Genomic DNA, 14516 nt, shown 5'->3' with positions numbered 1-14516 from the left:
GAGTGTATGATTTAAGTCCCAAATAAGTGGTCAGTCTGAGTATTTAGAGGTGGGAAATAAAATCACTGAAAACTACAATGGCCAAGGAAGATTGCAGGATTTTAAAGTGTGAATTCAGGTAGACCTTGAAAGGTGAAGAAGAATTGGACACAGAATGTCCTTTCTTGGGAGACAGGGGAGAGCAAGAGACTATAGGATCAGACAGGAGACTTAAATGGATATGAGCAGGGGAGCTATTATCAGATAATGGAGAACTTGGAATGTCAATCTAAGAGGACTAGATATTACCAAAGGAGCATCTGTGAGCTCTTCAAAGTTTTCAACATGGGAACTACAGGACAATAGGGAGTTTAGGGAAGGTAAATCTTACAGCAGGTTATAGGATAACTTGGAGCAGGGCATGTTGGAGATGCTGACACCTGGTGGAAAGGACTGTAGTAGAAGTTGAAAAAAAAACAAAGAACCTCAATGAAGTTGACATCACTAACACTAACCAAAGGGTCTGTTTTCACAAAACAATTGGTTACCAACAGCTCCTAAATATATCACACATACTAATAAGCAGACCAAATACAGAAATATCTGTTCCTGGTAGAAAGTAAGGGCTAAAGCAAAAAGAAGTGAGCAGGAGGATGGTAGTTAATGATTTATTTGATCAGTCCTTTGGAGGCTCTGGGAAGTTTTCAAGCTTTCTCATGGCTAATGTCACTATGAGAACTAAACCCAAAGAGGAAATTGTAAAGCAAATGCTCCTTCTATTTCACAAGTGACGAAGTTGTCATTTGGGTCTCCAATTCCCTGGGTAATGATACTATCTCACAGATCACTGTACCTCAGCATCGGAGAAAAGAAACTTGTCTGCAAAATGCTGGGCTATTTTCTCTTGGGGTTTGACATTGAAGAGTGATTCAAATAAATATGAGGCATTGTGCTAGCTGACATTGCCATCTGACTGTTTGAAAGAATATTAAAAACAAAAACGAAGGTCAGCTAGTTAAAAAAAAAAAAAAAAACTTAAAAAGATCCATTGACCACTAAAGAATGTTTTAAAAAAAATGTCAAGAGAGTTTTTCTTTAATGTAAAATAAAAGCTGAGATTGCAAAAGTACTAAACATGTTTAAACCATTTAAAAAGCAATTTTGTATTTAAAAACTGTTTTTAAGATCCATCTCTTCTTTTGACAAATTAAAATGAGAATGGAGGCATTTGAAAAAATGCAAGTTTTTATAACAATAAGAAATTATTTATATCAAGAGCATTAAAGGGGGAAAAATATGAGTAGAAATCTTAGCACACAATATTTCATTTACTTTTAAGATGGTTTTATTGTTCAGTATTGTCACGTTGCTGATCATTTTAACATCTGTACCCATAGTAGTGACCAATATCTTTCAAAGCATGAAGAAATCACAGAAAAGAAATAATTCAAGGCTCTTTTGTAGTACTAAGAACCTTCAGGTTGTTAACATTCTCTTGTTCCCTGTCCCAGAAGGAAACTAAGAAGCAACAGAAACTGCACTTTGTTGCAAAGAAGGATTCCATATATAAATAGGAAATTGTTACAGTCCAACATCAGTTCAACTCTTTTTTAAAAAAGAGTCAGCTAGGCGGTGGTGGCACACGCCTTTAATCTCAGCGACCAAGGAAGATGAGACAGGAGGATTGCAAGTTCAAGGCCAGCCTCAGAGAAGTGAAGTACTAAGCAACTTAGTGAGATCCTGTCTCAAAATAAAAAGAAAAAAAAAAAAGAAGAAGAAAAGAAAAAGCCTGGGGGATGTATCTCAGTAGAAAAGTGCCCCTGGATTAAATCCCCAGCACCAAAAAAAAAAAAAAAAAAAAAAAAAAAAGTCAGAAATGAACAAAACAGTGTTTCAGTTATCAAAAACAAAAGTAGGAGTTGAAGTCTCAGAAGAGAAAAACTATAGAATTGGGTTCTTCTTAAAATCAGTTTATAGACAAGGAAACTGAAGCACAGAGTCATTGCATGATTTCCTCAGGTATGGGAGAAGAGAAATTATATTTCAGCCCCACGGCCAGAGTTTCTGAACTATTGCTTTTTGGTTTTCCTTGCACATATTTTTGTTTATATATACAGTTTTTTTTTTTTTAATGAAATCCTTTTCCACTTCACTAAAGCCTATAATTTTGGACAATTTTCAAATATTTTGTAAATGCTAAATCAGTAAAGCAATCCAGGAATCTTGCCTTTTTATTCTTTGCTTTGACGTTCCAAGCAAATTGAAGTTTGGAAAGATTGTCTGAACTTTAATTTAGCAAATTAAATAAAACCACACACTGTTCCATGATTATCCCCCATCCCATTCCATAGTTTAAGAAAGTTAGAGTTCAAATAATTCTGAGAAGATAATCCCCAGGGTAGCCTGTAAATGATCAGGAAGAGAAAGCAGCATTGATTGCCAGGTGACATCAATGCCCTCTCCCGCTGAGCTACACCCTAGCCCCAGCTCCCTCCATTCTTTTTTTTTTTTTTTTGAATACCAGTAAGTCTTTATTCATTGTATTTCCCCCTTCATTCTTTATCCCCTTTACCCTGTACTAATTTTCTCAACTGCATTTATAATCCAACATATACTGAATTACTTGTTGATCATTGGTCCCCTCCCTTTAGAATAGTAGCTGCTTCTTGACAGCTGGAACTTGGTATAATTCTTTTTTTTTTTTTTTAAGAAAGAAAGAAAGGAAGGAAGAGTTATTTTTTAAAAAATTTTAATATTTATTTTTTAGTTCTCAGTGGACACAACATCTTTCTTTGTATGTGGTGCTGAGGATCGAACCAGGGCCTCACGCATGCCAGGCGAGCGCGCTACCACTTGAGCCACATCCCCAGCCCTTGGTATAATTCTTTAGTGCTGTGTTTCCAAAATTAATCAATGCCCAACATGCAGTAGCTACTTATTTTTTTTGAAAAAAAATGGATTTATTACATACTTATATGCACCAGTCCCAATACTAGGAATAGTTGTTTCTTTGAATCCTCATTCTCTTTGGTAGTAAACAGCATAGCTGGATTTACTGGAATGCACACTCCCCTTGCCCCCCACACCAAGAAACCCATCTCCTGTTCCATTGATGGATACATTGAACTACAAATTTCAATAAGTTCACCTACTAAACACACATTCCTTTCCCTAGATGAACATTAAAGGACCTACTACAAATGCCAAGTTACTGTCATCTAGTTGCCATCAAAAAGAAGTAGGGACTTGGAGCAGAGTTTGAGTCCAGGCACTCACTTTTCATTACACTTTTGGTAATCCTTTGCAGTTCCCTGTAAATCTTGTAAGTACTGATAGAATAAAATCTGAAAAGTGCTTAGTAAAGGGCTCTCCCACATACCTGCAAGTTGTTCTGAATCAACTATCACTTTCCATCAACAGACAAAGCCAGAATCACCCAGTTCTGCCATATTCTCTGTCTTCCAATGGATCTTTCCTCTGAATTTCATACCGTGTTAGAAACATTTTCAGTCACTTGTGTTCAAAACATCAATCATTCCTTCAGAAATGATGTTCATTCCTGCAGGATCATTCCTTAGCATCCAGTCATTCACTGAGACTTGGTGAGTCTTCATAACTACTGCTCTTCTTTGAGATATCTCCTCTTTCTTATTGGTTCCCATCACTACCACTTCTACTCTGGTTGAAGCTTTCACCATCTCATACCTGGACTACTCCAATAGTTGTTTTTTTGTTTGTTTGTTTTGTTTTGTTTTTTTTAGACAGAATTTCAATATTTATTTTTCAGTTTTCGGCGGACACAACATCTTTGTTTGTATGTGGTGCTAAGGATCGAACCCCGGCCGCATGCATGCCAGGGCCAGGGGAGCGCGCTACCGCTTGAGCCACATCCCCAGCCCTCCAATAGTTATTCTTGTGTTGTTTTTCTCTTCTTATTATTTGTTTCCCTTACTTCTTCCTCTGAATTTCTGTATGAAATATTTTCATTTGTTCTCTTCCTTTGAGCCTTTAGCAAATTTACCTCGGTTACTATTGGTGCTTCTGTGTCCTCTTGATTAAAAATAAATGTTGCTGTCTGGAGAAGACAGACTTTGCTTTTACTTCCCACAATAGCATACAAATGAAGCAACCTCAAAGGGTCCAAGATATCAGTGTGGGAAGGTATACCTATCAAAAACCTGCTGTTCTTCCATGAGTAGAATTTTGAAGTGTAAGAGAGAGAACCCTCCTGCTAATCTGCCCCAGGGCCCAGTAGGGGAGGGGAGGCACACCCAGGAGAAGCTGCTTTAGTGTCCTGTCATTTTAAATCTTTCAAGTTTACTCATGTTTCACAAAACCCTCAATTATTTCTTCCCACCTAAAGTGCTATGTGTTGGCTAGTAGTTTTATTTAAATTAATTGAAAACAATTTTTTTTTCATTTTCAGAGTGAATTCCACAGTCTCTTGAAAACAACTGAATACTTTTGGAGAGATGAAATTAAGCAAAGTAGAAGCTGGGGTTTTGGCTTAGCAATAGAGCACTCACCTAGCACGTGCGAGGTACTAGGTTCAATCCTGAGCACCACACAAAAATAAATAAATAAAAGAGTATTGTGTCCAACTACAACTGGAAAAAAAAAAAATATATATATATATATATATATATATATGTATATATATATATATATATATTTACACATACACACACATGTACATATAAATTAAGCAAAGTAGTAGAAGAGAGTTATTGAAGGCTTGCATGATGGTACACACCTGTAATCACAGAGACTTGGGAGGCTGAGGTAGGAGGACTACAAGTTCAAGGCCATCTTGGCAATTTAGTGAGATCCTGTCTCAAAATAAAAAGGGACTGGGGATGGAGTTCAATGATAGAGTATGACGAGGTTCCATCTACAGTAACACACACACACACACATGCAGGCATGCACACACATGATAAATAAATAAAATTAAAGAATGTGGTGAATTAGGTTCTTCTGAGCGTCTGAAGTTTATATCTTCTCAGGAAAATCTGTTAATTAATATATAAACTTGAGGCCTAAAACAATGTTTCATTGAAACATACAAGGAGCTCTTCTGAAAAAAGAAAAGAAACAGCTGGACATGCTAAAGAAAGGATTTGTGCACTCTGTGGAAATGCCTTTTCAAAAAGCAACAAAATATATGATCAAAATTTTGAAAATTAGGACCCAATTCATATGCAATTCCTTTTCAGAATCACTGGAAGATGATGTTGTTGGCATTCTAAATCTCCCAAGATCCCAGAAGATCCAAGCTCCCTTTTATTTTATTTCTAATTTTACACTAAATTATTTGTAGGCCAATTTACAAATAATGCTTTAAAATCTTAAATGACTTTCTTGTTCTTTCTTCTATTTTTAGCATTGCTTTAACCTTTTCTAGTTCATCTACTTAAATTAGTGCTTATCTGTGATAATACAGTTTTCAACAGAATCAAGCTAACCCTGGATATTCAATCTGTTTCAGGAGCTTGGACAGTTTTATAGTACTTGGCCTCAAAACCTAGGTTTTGGAATTCCACTTGTGTTTTGCTTCCCTTGCTTAAGTTCTTTGACCTTAAAACAAAGCAAAACAAAATCTCCAGGATCTAGTGTCCAAGGGCCACGAAAAGGGGAGAGGTCACATTCCCCCTTTCCTCCTCCTGAAATCTTTTACTAGGAAGATATTGATTTTTCTCTGATACCTCTATCAGGCTTCAGTGATAACTCTAATGGAAGAGTCTATTTTAGGCCACAAACACACACACATACAGAGATAGATAGATAGACAGACAGACAGACAGACAGACAGACAGATAGATAGATAGATAGATAGATAGATAGATAGAGAAAGAAAAAGGAAAGACTAAAGCTTGAGCTGGCATATGTCTTCTACTTATAGGTAATTTTCCTTTCTTCCGCAGAGAGTTCTTGGATCTCCATGACTTGGAGCCCTTAATAACTCATCTGTTGTTCTGGTTTAGCAGCTCTCCATTTTTATGTACTCAGGATATGGTAGACACCCAATAAATATTTGTCATATCAATGAATGATTAACTCCAGTCTCAAATCTCTCCAAAATTAGTTTCTTGGTGCATCCTGTATCACTTGTCTCAAACTGGGGTTCTGACATTGAGTTTTTGCCTTTCCCAAGGTCTTTGATACCAGTAAACCCTGCTGGGAATGAGAGGTTTGATAATATCCATATTTGGCTGAGGACCAAACAATATCTGGTTGCAACAGATAGCTACATCTTGGTAGAGGACCTATTTGTAAACTAATGAGTAATTAAACTGTGGTAGGTATTGCCCACACCCCAGACTCCTCCCCAAAAGAGCAGTAGTATAGCAGAATTGTGTAAAATATTACAATGAAATCTGGATTCTATGACATCTCTGAGAAGTCAAGACACTACATGCTTCCAATGTGAGGGTTTCATTCCAACCATCTCAACTTCCACAAAGTCTTACGAAATAGCTAGATATGGTGACACATGCCTGTAATTCCAGTGACTCAGGAGGCTGAGGCAGAAGAATCACAAGTTTCAGGTCAGCCTCAGCAACTTAGCAAGACCCTGTCTCAAAATAAAAATTTAAAAAAAATACTGTGATGTGGCTCAGAGGTAGAGTGCCTCTGTATTTAATATCTAATAATAATAATAATAATAATAATAATAATAATAATAATAATAATATTTCATGAAATAAAATAAAATTTGGATTTGACTTTCATGGCTGCTGCCCATTCTGGACAGGCCCACGTGGTGAGAATAAATCCAGCTAGAGCAAAGCCCTGTTGTAGAGCAACAGGTCATGCTGCAGGGGCTCCAACTCTAGGACAGCGGCAAAAGTTACATCAACACATTCTACCAGCTTTACTGTCTAGGGACAAAGGTGAAGGAGAGGGGTCAGGAAAAACACAAGCTGCATAAATAAAGGGGGAAGAATGACAGGTCATAAGTAAGAATAGAAAAAAGGAAAAATTCTAGGGGCCTGGGCTTTATCAAACTATGTATATCATCAACAAAACACTGCCACAGGGCACAGTACAATGCTGGCTTTTACTCACTTGCTTAGAAGAGAGCTTGGACAGAATTCACTGGGCCATGTCTTTCCTCTATTAGCAGCTTCTGAATTATTAATGCAAGGCTGTAAGAGGGCAGTGATCAAAATGATTACCTGCTTGGGAGAAGAGAAGCAGTTAGGAAGGGTTTGAAGAGGGTCATTCAGCTCCTTTGCAGGAAAGTGGGAGAACTCAATGTTCCTTAATGCAGGGAAAATGAATTGGCAACAAAGCCAATTTTACTATGAAACTTTACTATGGAGAGTCTCTCTTATAGCTCCAATGCAGCAAATGATGCGCAGATGGACCTAGGCAGGCTCTCTCTATCCAGAGTCTGGGTTGGAACAGTTGCAGTTCCAGGCTGCAGGCAGGCTTTTAACCTTCCTATTATTTGACTCTTATTCTTAGACACCATGCACTTGCTGCATATTTCTACTATTCAATTATTCTACCCATTCAACAATTGATCTGACACCTCCTTTATGGGGTTACTACACTGAGTGTTGAGGAGGGTTGGAAAGAAATAAATGCAAACAGTGCACTGTGCCCTATAGCAGCTTACTGTTCTACTTTTCTCTTCCTCTAATTTGTATGCAAATTTGTGATTCTGAAAGGACAGGTAAGTAGGTTTAAATTACCAAGGCCAAATAATAAGTGTGGGTGGGGAAGTTATTTCATTCATTAGGCAATATTGTAATAAAACAGTGTTTTTTATTTCCTAGCAAAACCATTCATGAAAATATTGTTTACAAGTTCAGTTTCACAAAGTGGTTTAAACCCAAATAACCTGAGATGGGGGAATGTAGCTCAGTTTGCCTAGTATGTGTGAGTCCCTAGGTTTGATCCCCAGTACCAGAAATAAAACATAATAACTCAATAACCAAATGAAGATGGCAGTAGAAGGGAATTTGCAAGAAGAAAAGACTCATATTTATCAAAATACATGTGTCCTTTTTAGTGTTGAGTTCATTTGCAGCTCTGGTTCTCTAGTCAGGATAACAAGGTAGGGTTCGGGACAGAGAAATATGCTTCTCATTCTGAAAGTTGTTCATCCAGTCTTGCTACTTTTAAAACTTGAAGGGAACCACACTCTGTGTTCAAATACTTCCTTTTATGCTGGATAAATAAACCTGCTTCCAAGTCAGGATGAGCAGAGAGATCCAAATACTAAACATTCAATGGCATTCAGCAGTCCTGGATATGACCTCTAGAATCAGCAATTGGCACATTCTGAAACTTCAAGGGAAAAAGAAAAAAAAGGTGCACTAACCATTCATGTTGTTTTTGGTGCCAGTGATATTCATAATATTCTCTGCCACTTAGTGAATTGACCCAACTTTTTGACTCAATGAAGTGTCCCTGGCAAATCTAGGGATCAACTAGAGGGCATCAGGTAACCAGAGGTGGGCTGGAATGCAAATAATTCCAGGAAGCATTTCTCATTTTTTTTGCTCAGAGTATTCCAGAGTGCCACCAAGGGAGGTGACCTAAGCCGAAGACTGTCAGAGACAGTTGGTCCCTAGAGACCTTAGGCCTATTCCACTAAATTTTTTTTCATTATCCTTATTTATTTATTTATTTTTATGTGGTGCTGAGGATCGAACCCAGGGCCTCACACCTGCAAGGCAAGTGCTTTACCATTGAGCTACAGCCCCAGCCCAGTTCCACTAATCTTTAAGAAGAAATTGAGGCACATGATGTCTGGTAGATAAATGTCAGACACTTTTGGTTTTGTGGGTTTTTCCTCACTATAAAAATGACTTAGTCAGTTTTTTCATCACCGTGACCAAAAGACTGGACCAAAAAAAAAAAAAAAAAAAATTAGAGGAGGAAAAGTTCATTTGGCTCACAGTTTCATAGATCTCAGTCCATAGCTAGCTGACTCCATAATTCTGGGCCTGGTCCAAGGTGAGGCAGGACATGGTTGCAGGGTCTGGTGGAGGGAAACAGATCAGGACATGGCAACAGGAAGCAGAGAGAGAGAGAGAGAGAATGTTCTGCTCATTAAAGGCAAAATATAAACCCCAAAAGCATGCTCCCAGTGATCTACTTGTTCCAACTTCACCCTACCTGCCTGCACTTACCTGTTAGTAAATCCCTGTCAGTGAATTAATGCACTAATTAGGTTAAGAATCTCATAACTCAATCTTTTCACCTCAGAATTCTTGCATTGTCTCACACATGAGCTTTAGAGGAACACCTCATATTTACACCATAACAAAAAGTTTTTCTTAATAAGCCAAAGAAGGGAATCAGATAGACTAAAAACCTTATCCAAGGGCAATCAGAACCTTTATCTAAGTTCAAAACCTTCCTGGATTGGTGAGCCACCTGAAACATAGCTGACAAATGATCTAGAGGCAAAAGTCTCCCCTAGAAACCGAAGTGCTGTCTCTCCAAAAGAGCATTCCTAAGGTGGCTTTGCATTTCCCTCCTTTGAGTTGGAGGTAGAAAAAAAAAAAAAAAGAAAGAAAGAAAGAAAAAAGAAAAGAAAAGAATGGATTGAATTGCTTTCAGGGTTAAGATATGGGTCTGAAGTGTAAAGAGGCTGACCATATTGCACTTAGCTCTTGCCTTGAATGAGTTGGATTGGCTATTAAGAAGGGCTTCAATTGGGGGTTCATAACCCACTTCAATCTAATGTATGAAATATGATATGTCAAGAGCTTTGTAACGTTGTGAACAACCAATAAAAAAAAAAAAAAAAAAGAAGGGCTTCCTGCTGGGCCAAGTGTAATCCCAGGAGCTCAGGAGGCTAAGGCAGAAGGATTGTAAGTTCAAAGCCAGCCTCAACAATTTAGCAAGACCCTGAGCAACCTTATCTCAAAATAAAAAAATAAGATGGGCTGGCCTAGAGGCTCAATAGTTAAGCACCCCTGGGGGTAAGGAGCGGGAGCACAGGAGGAATAGATGATTTCTAGACAGGGCAGATGGGTGGGAGGGAAAAGGAGGGGGCAGGGGATTAGCAAGGATGGTGGAATGTAATGGACATCATTATCCAAAGTACTTGTATAAAGGCACGAATTGGATGTCAACATACTTTATATACAGAGATATGAAAAATTGTGGTATATATGTGTAATAAGAATTGTTATGCATTCTGCTGTCATATTTTTAAAAATCAATTAAAAAATATAAAAAATAAAATTATATGCATTAAAAAAAAAGAAAGAAAAAAATAGTTAAGCACTCCTGGCTTCAATCCCTGGTACTAAATAAATAAATAAACAAATGCCTTTCTGGCGAGTCTTGTTCTGCCTCTCAAAATCCTGCTTTCTTGTGGGTGGTATCTCACAAATGAGCAGTCTTAAGGCCATTCAAATCAGGCTGGCACCATACCCTTCCAACACCTTTTCATAGGTGTTCACTGGACCTACAGAAAAGAGTATGTTATACCAGGTGACAGGCAGTTGGAGAGAGATTTGGGTGTGTCTGCCTGTGGTGCCAGCCTGAGGGATGTGCTGTCTCTTTTTGGGGGGGTTACAGAGCTTATCTCAGAAAGAGGCCTCACCACTTCATATCTACCTCCAAAAGTTTCCTCCAAGGAACTTCCCTCAGGGCATGGGGCTACAAGAATCCTCTCTGTGGGACTTGAGCACATAGGGAGGCTATTATAGCCACATGGGATGCCAGCAGGGCAAAGTGCCAATCACTGCTTAGGGAAACACAAGGCTCCTCCCTCACCCTGCAGGTATAACTTCAAGGTCAAACAAGGCTGGAGGGCAGCCAACTAAAGAAGTTGAACCTGGGATCCTGCAGTCCAGGAAGGGAGGGTGTTCATTTACTTATAATTTTGCCCCTTCCATTACACTTCCCCCACAACTGACCCTATATTAGTGAAGTACCATGAGCATCAAATTAGCAGCTGGTTTTGTTCTTACATCTTTTCCTTCTTCCCCAAACTTCTAGAGCTGTCTGTCTTTGGAAGTCTTGTGTTATGAGAATCTGAAAACTTCAAGGAATAACAGGCAGAGGTGACCAACCTCCCTCAGAGTTCCCTAATTTTCCTTTACAGCCCAAATTTTCCTGTATGAATTCAGAAAATAATACTGTTGTCAGAGAGAGAGAGAGAGAAAGAGAGAGAGAGAGAGAGAGAGAGAGAGGGTTTTTGCATAGAATTTGGAAATAAATCTTTAAAGAGAATGTGCATGTCTCTGGCAAACATTTCTAATTTCCCTGGGTTTGCAGGAGACTTAGCAGAATTTCAAGCTGCACCATATATAGTCAGCCTACATGCACGGATTTGCAGTCCAGATTTAGATCTGGGGGGAAAATGATAGAAAAACATAGCATATAACATGTTTATCTTTATTAAAACTGGAAGGAGGAGGGATATTGGCCAAATTATAATTTTATATTATATGCATGTACTAATGTGTAACAATAAATCCCACCATTATGTACACCTATATGCATTAATAAAAATATGGAAAAAAAATAACTCGGGAGGCACCAGGTGTGGTGACGCATGCCTGTCATCCCAATGATTTGGGAGGCTGAGGCAGGAGGCTGAGACCAGTCTCAGCAACTTGGCAAAGCTCTAAGAACTTAGTGAGAACTTTCTCAAAACAAACTAACAAACAACTGGGAGGGGGTAGTAATTACACTTAAGTTTTATAATAAAAACAGCATTCCTCTGTTCCGACCTCCTTGGGGAACATACTATCCCAGATAACCACCCTCAATATTCTGCTTCCAGAGCATATAATTCAGTACTTAAAAATAAAATTGATGATTTGGTTAAGTGTGAACAGTTGGATTCTATAGGGAAATTATTAGGTAACAAGTGGTTTTCATGAAGTTGGAGTGTGTTTATTGAGTGGTAAGTACATAATAACCTCTGCTCTCAAGTTCACAGTCTAACTGGTTTAAGAAGCATGGGTTTTCAAAGGATTAATAACAATACTATTGCTTGCCAAATAAGGTCAGAAAGCTGTAGAAAGAAGGCATTTCTCAGTAAAAATCAGTGCTCTGAGTTTTTACCACAAAGATTAAGTTAGATCCTTCAGGGAAAGTTTTGTGGAATTTGGCATTCTACATATAGTGACCCAGTGTTTGGGCAGCCTGAACCATGTCTCATTTCTAGCATTTAGAACAGGCCTGATGCTTAGAGGAAGTACTTGACTCATGCTTGCTAAATGAGTGAGTGAATGAAGGAATTAAGTTAAAGAAGCAGACAGATTCTAGAATTTTTTTTTTTTTGAATTTTAACATTTATTTATTTTTTCTTAGTTCTCGGCGGACACAACATCTTCGTTGGTATGTGGTGCTGAGGATCGAACCTCGGGCCGCACGCATGCCAGGCGAGCGCGCTACCGCTTGAGCCACATCCCCAGCCCCCAGATTCTAGAATTTTCAGGCATTCCTTCTCCACACAATTTGCAAAGGAGAAATAATTATAAGAGTCACAGGGCCTCCCTGTATTTACCAAGGCAATCTTGGAGATGCTGCTCTGCTGGAAAAGCTGGGAGTAGCAATTTTGTTACTTGTAGCCATGTGACCCTGGACAAGTCCTTGTGTCCCTTGGGCAGCTAAGACATCATGTGTCAAGTCATATGCACTTCATAGGATTGTGAGAACATCAAGGGAGATAATGCAGCAAAGTGTTCACAGAGGCAATAGTAAAGGGAACCTGCTTTTAACGCATTCTAGTTTGCATATAAGTAAATTTGCATGTAGGTCACATTCACCTGTTCCAGGAGGCTTCTCTAATTTTTTATGTTTATTTTGTTTTATGTTGCTTGGGATCAAATCTAGTACTTTGCGTAAGCTAGGCAAGTGCTGTACCACTGAGCTATATCCCCAGCCCCCTAAATTGTTTTTATTTATTATTATTGTTATTATTATTATTATTATTAGGATTGAATCCAGAGCCTTTTGCATGCAAGGCAAGTACTCTACCAATTGAACTATATCCCCAGCCCTTTGTTTGTTTTTAAATAATCTCTATTTGGTCCTTCTCTTTCCAATTGAAAAAAAAAAAAAAAGAAGAAGGTTCACTGTGACTGGGAGTGTTGCTCAGGATAAAGCACTTGCCTACACACACAGGCCCTGGATTCCATCCCCACCACAAGGAAAAAAATATTGCTCATGAATGCAGACAATTTTCTGTAAAAATTTCTTTCCAGTAACAGGATGAGCCAGGATAACCACTATGGAAGGACTTACAAGCATCTTACTATGGAGCTCTTAACTCTCCAGAGCAGGGTAGGTGCCTCCTCATCACACAGTGACGCTGGGGCAGTCAGGGTTAAACCTGATAGTGAATTTCAGTGTCATTTCTCTGGCAGCAGCACCCTACAAACTGCAGTTCTTCCCACCTTCTGCTCTACTGGAAACCTGCCATTCAAGCATCTTGTTTTTGTGTATGAGCTTCTCAGTTAAAAAGAGATTTAAATGAACAGATTTAAAATGGGGCCCGGTACAAACTCTGGATCCTTGGTCGCATTTACAATTCCCTCTATCATACACTCCACATCCAAGAAGGAGCCAGTTTACTCCCTTTTGCAGCCAGGACACCTAGAAATTTTGCAGCACAGATTACATTTCTCACTGGAGGGGAGCAGGAGGAGTGGATTTCCAGGAGCCTCCACTGGCCTGGGTGGCAGGGCTGACTTCCAACTCTGCAGTTGGAGGTTGGAAGGTGAAGGGGATTGCTGGACCACCAGGAGAGTCTATGCAGGGTGGTATGAGGAAAGCAGTCTCTTTCCTGACAGCTCCTGAGCAACATGAAAACAGATGATGAAAAAAAAATCTATTTAAAAATCAAATATATGGATAAAATAAATGAATATGCTTCAACTACTTTGGGGTGGGGGTGGAATAGAACATTTATTGGGCAAGAGAAGCATCTGTTAGTCAAGCGCTCAGTTGAGAGGCAGTGGGTGCAGTGGTTAAAATTCAAATCACGGTACTATTCTTTCCGAGCTGTGATTTAAATCCCTCTAAGCATCACTTTCCTCACTGTGCACAGGGGACAATAATAGTACCTAGCTCATAAGGTTGTGGTTAGGATTAAATGAAATAATGGTATGGTAAATCCCTTAGCAAGATGTGGGGGGGGCACACTGTAAGCACTCAAGAAATAGCAGCAGTTATTAGTCAGAATGAAACTTATTCTTGCATGGTAGATAGGTAGATGTATAATTTGAGGTTCTCTAGAGAAACAGAACCAATAGTGTGTGTGTGTGTGTGTGTGTGTGTGTGTGTGTGTGTGTGTGTGTGGAAATGGGGTTGAGAGAGAGAGAGAGAGAGAGAGAGAGAGAGAGAGAGAGAGAGAAATGTCTTAAGGATCAAGTTCAAAATCCTCAGGGTAGTCCAGCAGACTGGAGACCCAGGGAAGAGCTGACAGTTGCTGTTCAAGCCCAAGGGCAATCTGCTACGGAATTCCTTCTCTCTCTCTCTCTCTCTCTCTCTCTCTCTGTTCTGGGGATCAAACCCAGAGCAAGAGCTACTCCACCCCCACAATTCTTTCT

The sequence above is a fragment of the Spermophilus citellus genome (genome assembly GCF_964194105.1).
Source record: "Spermophilus citellus genome assembly, chromosome: 1".
Classification (NCBI taxonomy): domain Eukaryota; kingdom Metazoa; phylum Chordata; class Mammalia; order Rodentia; family Sciuridae; genus Spermophilus; species Spermophilus citellus.
Note: the sequence above shows the minus strand (reverse complement) of the source record.